The 5,477-nt window shown below is 39.4% G+C and overlaps 1 non-coding gene across 1 annotated transcript; it reads left to right on the top strand.

Moving 5' to 3' along the window:
- Positions 1-653: 653 nt before the first annotated feature.
- TRNAC-GCA (transfer RNA cysteine (anticodon GCA)) lies at positions 654-725 on the top strand. Its single transcript has one exon. It is a non-coding gene; the product is annotated as a tRNA-Cys (tRNA).
- Positions 726-5,477: the final 4,752 nt, after the last annotated feature.

Here is a 5,477-nt window from a genome sequence, read left to right as displayed (position 1 = left end):
TGGAGATGCACGAGATTGAGTTCTCAGATTGGAACTCAAAGGAATAGGAATCAGAGGTGTTCAAAATTGAATTTTGTGCTTTGGAACATTCAGGTACTTTGTTTTCTCTTTGGTGGTTTTGTTGTTGTTGTTGTTGTTTGTTTGTTTTGTTTTTTGTTTTTTTTTTTTTTTTTTTTTTTTTTTTACTCTGGAGTGAGAGAGTTGGTCCTGGATGAGGTCTTTATTGAAAATTTGATGAAAATATGCACAATATACAATATGTGCAAATACATAATATTTGCCTATAATTTCAGAATTGAACATGAACATCTGAAGTCCATTTGTGGATACCCAGTTTAGATCCCTTCCATGTCCAATACTTGTTGGTAGCCCCTAATGCTCAAAACATTCATTGGTGTATCCAGAGACCTATGGGCAACTGGTGGTGTATTTTTTAAAGCTGGAATATTAGACTGAGAATACAGCATTGAACTTCAGGTGCTGGGAAGAGAATGAGTATACATGCTCTGGGAAAAACAAGAGATGGTACAGCTAGGAGGAAATTGGGGATGAGTTTAAATTCAAAAGGAATCTTAGACACCAGAAGTATTTATGAGGTGTTTTGCAGGTCATAAAAATGGAATGAATGTTTATTTGAAGCCTATTGGTGTCAAGGGGGTGTAGCTCAGTGGTAGAGCATTTGACTGCAGATCAAGAGGTCCCTGGTTCAAATCCAGGTACCCCCTATGGCATACTTTTGCTCCTCTTGGCAGCTTCATTAAAAGTCCTGGACTAGGGTAAGGCAAGCAAGGTGTGTAAGGCTCAAAATTTAAGCAGATGCTTACTCTCAGGTTCATGCAAGTGCCTTGGCTCATTAGTTCCCTTACAGCAGAGCTACCATCTCACATAAACTCACCCTGCCTCTAATACGCACACACAAACCCAGTCCTAAACCATGACACATACACACACACGTGTGCTTTCTTACATGTGTTTTTATCTCTTTTTTCCTGTATATTTAATCTTATTAACCAGGTACTTTTTCTCTCCCTTTCTTCAAGTTTTTTATTTATTTTAGGTTTCATGGAAGAGTTTATAAATTCTGTAAATTTTAGATTTACAGAGGAATTGTTAAGATAGCAATAGAGAGGTTTTGTATACCCTTTACCTACCTTGCAACATGTTAACATGTTACATAATCATGGTATAGTTATCAAAACTATGAAATGAAATGTTTGACGTGATGGATATGCTAATTGCCCCCAATATGATCATTATACACTGGATACATTTATCAAGATATCACACTGTATCACAATTATTGTATGTCCATTAAAGGTAATAATAAAATAAAAAAAGAACCTATGAAATAAATGCTGGTCCAACACGATTTTTTACTTTTTGTCAGTATAGACTAGATGTATATATGTATGGGTTCCATGAGATATTTTGATACAGGAATGCAATGGTGCAACACTGTTAACCAAATGACAGACTATTCAGATTTCTCCAGTTTATTTTTTCTGCTACTTCCCCCCCCCCTTCCAGGATTCAATCCAGGATACCATGTTGCATTTAGTTGCTATCGTTGTAACGTCTCAGTCTTCTTTAGACTGTGACAGTTTCTCAGTCTTTTCTTGTTTTTTTCACTTTTCTTTTAACCTTGACATTTACGAAAAATCCTGGTTAAATATTTTGCAGAATGCCCTCACTTTGGATTTGTCATGATTAGACTGGGGTTGTGAATTTTTAGAAAACCTATCACAAGGATAATGTGCCATTTTGTTCATATCACATCAGGGGTAGAAGATAAGGCCGCAACGATTTAAGGTTCTGCTACACTGGTAAAACTTTTAGGGCCGGGTGTGGTGGCTCACGCCTGTAATCCCAGCACTCTGGGAAGCCTAGGTGGGCAGATCACCTGAGGTCAGGAGTTCGAGACCAGCCTGGCCCACATGGTGAAACCCCACCTGTACTAAAAGTACAAAAATTAGCCGGGCGTGGTGGCTGGCGTCTGTAATTACAGCTACTCAGGAGGCTGAGGCAAGAGAATTGCTTGAACCAGGGAGGTGGAGGTTGCAGCGAGCTGAGATCGTGCCACTGCATTCCAGCCTGGGAGACAAGAGCAAGACTCCGTCTCAAACAAAACAAAACAACAAAAAAACAAATAAAACTTTTAGGAGTCCAGCACCTGGGGCACATCAGCATATGCCTTCTAAAGTGAAAGATATAGCTATGCCTTACACTGCTCACCACACAGAACAAGGCCAATTGCTTGGTGGGCCACTTTGGATTTTGGTGGCAATGTATTTTGATGTGCTTCTCTGTTATATTTACCAGATAACAATAACCCATAAGACTGTCAGGTTCCAGTGGATCTTGGACCAAGAAAAGGGTCTGCAGTAAGAGTAGACTACAGTGAAATCTGGTCTTCTATTTGAGTGTTATGACTTAGTATTGAAAGTGTATGTGTTTACACGTATGCTCATTATAGCATTATTCACAATAGCAAAGATATGGAATCAACCTAAATGCCCATCAGTGATAGACTGGATAAAGAAAATGTGGTACATATACACTGTGGAATACTATGCAGCCAGAAAAAGGAATGAGATCATGTCCTTTGCAGGGAATGGAGGGAGCTGGAAGCTGTTATCCTCTGTAAACTAACACAAGAACAGAAAACCAAACACTACATGTTCTCATTTATAAGTGGGAGCTGAACAATGAGAACACATGGACGCAGGGAAGGGAACAACACACACTGGGGCCTGTCAGGGCGAGGGGGAGGAAGAGCATCAGGAAAAATAACTAATGCATACGGGGCTTAATACCCAGGTGATGGGTTGATAGGTGCAGCAAACAACCATGGCACACATTTACCTATGTAACAAACCTGCATGTCCTGCACAGGTATCCCAGAACTTAAAATAAAGTAAAATTAAGGGCTGGGCACGGTGGCTTATGCGTGTAATCCCAGCACTTTGGGAGGCCAAGGCGGGCCAATCGCTTGAGCTCAGGAGTTTGAGACCAGCCTGGCCAACATGGCGAGGCAGAAGTTGCAGTGAGCTGAGATCACGCTACTGCATTCCAGCCTGGGCGACAGAGTAAGATTCTGTCTCAAAACAAAAAAACAAAACAACAACAACAACAAAAAATTAAGTTAAAAAATAAAAAAGAAAGTGTATGTGTCTAGAAGCTGAGAGTAGTTTGGTGGGGTAGGTTGTGGAGATGTTGATCAAAGGATACAAAATTTCACCTAGACTGGAGGAAAAATTCAAGAGGTCTATTGTACAACCTCGTGGTTATAGTTAATAAAAATGTATTTATACTTGAAAATTGCTGAGGATATGACTGAGGTGAGTCTCAATCAATTTAGAGGTTTATTTCACCAAGGTTGAGGATGTGCCTGGGCAAAAGGAACACAAAATCACAGCGACATCTGTGATCTGTGCTGTTTTCAAAGAGTAAAGGTTTAGGGACTTTAATATTTAAAGGGGAGAGAGCAGACAGTAGGGGAAGGAGGACAGAAAAAGGGAAGGAGAGTTGATAAGAGGCAAGTGGTTGCACTCCTCTGAGGCTTTGAGCAGGGTTCACTGAATTCACATTTTATATGTGAAAAGAGGGGATAGAGAAATAGTCAACTATTCATTCATCGCTTGCTCCATGAATATGAATTTTTACGTAAGATGAAGAAAAGATAGAGTACAGGATGCAGCCAAATATGCATTTGTCTCAGGTGAGCAGAGGGATGACTTCTAGTCCTATCTTTGTCCTGTACCTGTGAAAATACAGGACAACGTTGATTTACATTGTCAGGGTGAAATTCCCTAGAACTCTGTTTTAAGGTAAAGATCTTGGGACCCACAAGGAATTTCCTTCTGAGCAAATTGTAAGGGAGGCCTCCTAGGGTGGTATGTGAACTTCTGTCTTTGGAGCTACCTATTGAGAAACAAAATGGGAGACAGTTTTGCATGACTCAGTTCCCAAGCTTAACTTTTCCCTTTGACATAGTGAATTTGGGTCCCTGAGATTTTATTTTTCTTTCACAAGATATACAGTCAGGCATCACTTAACAGCAAGGTTAGGTTCTAAGAAATGTGTTGTTAGGTGACTTTTTCATTGTGCAAACATCGTAGCAATGTACTCACACAAACCTACTACACACATAGGCTCTATGGGATAGCCTATTGCTCCTAGGTTACAAGCCTGTACAGCATGTTACTGTACTGAACACTGTAGGCAATTATAACACAATGGTAAGTATTCGTGTATCTAAGCATATCTAAAAGATAGGAAAGACAGAGTAAAAATGCCATATAAAAGATTAAAATGCAACTGTTGTATAGGCCACTTACCATGAATGGAGCTTGCAGGACTGAAAGTTGTTCTAGGTTAAGTCACTGAGTAAGTGGTAAGTGAATATGAAGGCCCACACCATTACTGTACATTACTGTAGACTTTATAAACACTATATACTTAGGCTACAGTAAACTTTTATTTATTTATTTATTTATTTATTTTTGAGACAGAGTCTCTTTCTGTCGCCCAGGCTGGAGTGCAGTGGGGCAATCTCGGCTCACTGCAAGCTCCGCCTCCCAGGTTCATGTCATTCTCCTGCTTCAGCCTCCCGAGTAGCTGGGACTACAGGCGCTCACCACCATGCCCGGCTAATTTTTTGTATTTTTAGTGGAGACAGGGTTTCATCTGTTAGCCAGGATGGTCTTGATCTCCTGACCTTGTGATCCACCCGCCTCAGCCTCCCAAAGTACTGGGATTACAGGCATAAGCCACCGCGTCCAGCCTGTAAACTTATTTTTAACAATTTTTTTCAATAATAAATTAACTTCAGCTACTGTAACTTTTTTACTCTGTAAACTTAAAAAAAAATTTTAAAACTTTTGGCTCTTTTGTAATAGTACTTAGTTTAAAACACAAATACATTGTACAGATATAGAAAATGTTTTCTGTCTTTATATCCTTATCCTATAAGCTTTTAAAAATTTTTACAATTTTACAATTTTTATTTTTTTATTTTAAATAAATAGAGACTGAGTCTCACTATGTTGCCCAGGCTGGTCTTGAACTGGGCTCAAGGGATCCTTCCGCCTTGGCCTCACAAAGCGCTGGGATTACAAGTGTTAGCCACTGCACAGAGACCATTTGTTTTTTTACATTTTAAACTTTTTTGTTACTAAGGTACAAATACACACATTAGCCTAGGCCTACACAGGGTGAGGATTGTCAGTATCACTGTTTTCTACCTCTACATCTTGTCCCACTGGAAAGTCTTTAGGGGCAATAGCATGAGCTGTCATCTCCTGTGGCAACAATGCCTTCTTCTGGAATTCCTCCTGAAGGACCTGCCTAAGGCTGTTTTACAGTTAACTTTTTTTTGTTTTAAATAAGTAGGAGTATACTCTAAAGTAACAATAAAAAGCATAATATAGTTAATACATACACCAGTAACATAGTGCTTTGTCATTATCAAGTATTAT

Source organism: Rhinopithecus bieti, unplaced genomic scaffold (genome assembly GCF_001698545.2).
Source record: "Rhinopithecus bieti isolate Rb0 unplaced genomic scaffold, ASM169854v2 scaffold_2453, whole genome shotgun sequence".
NCBI classification, from domain to species: domain Eukaryota; kingdom Metazoa; phylum Chordata; class Mammalia; order Primates; family Cercopithecidae; genus Rhinopithecus; species Rhinopithecus bieti.
Note: the sequence above shows the minus strand (reverse complement) of the source record. Positions and strands in the feature narration are given on the sequence as shown.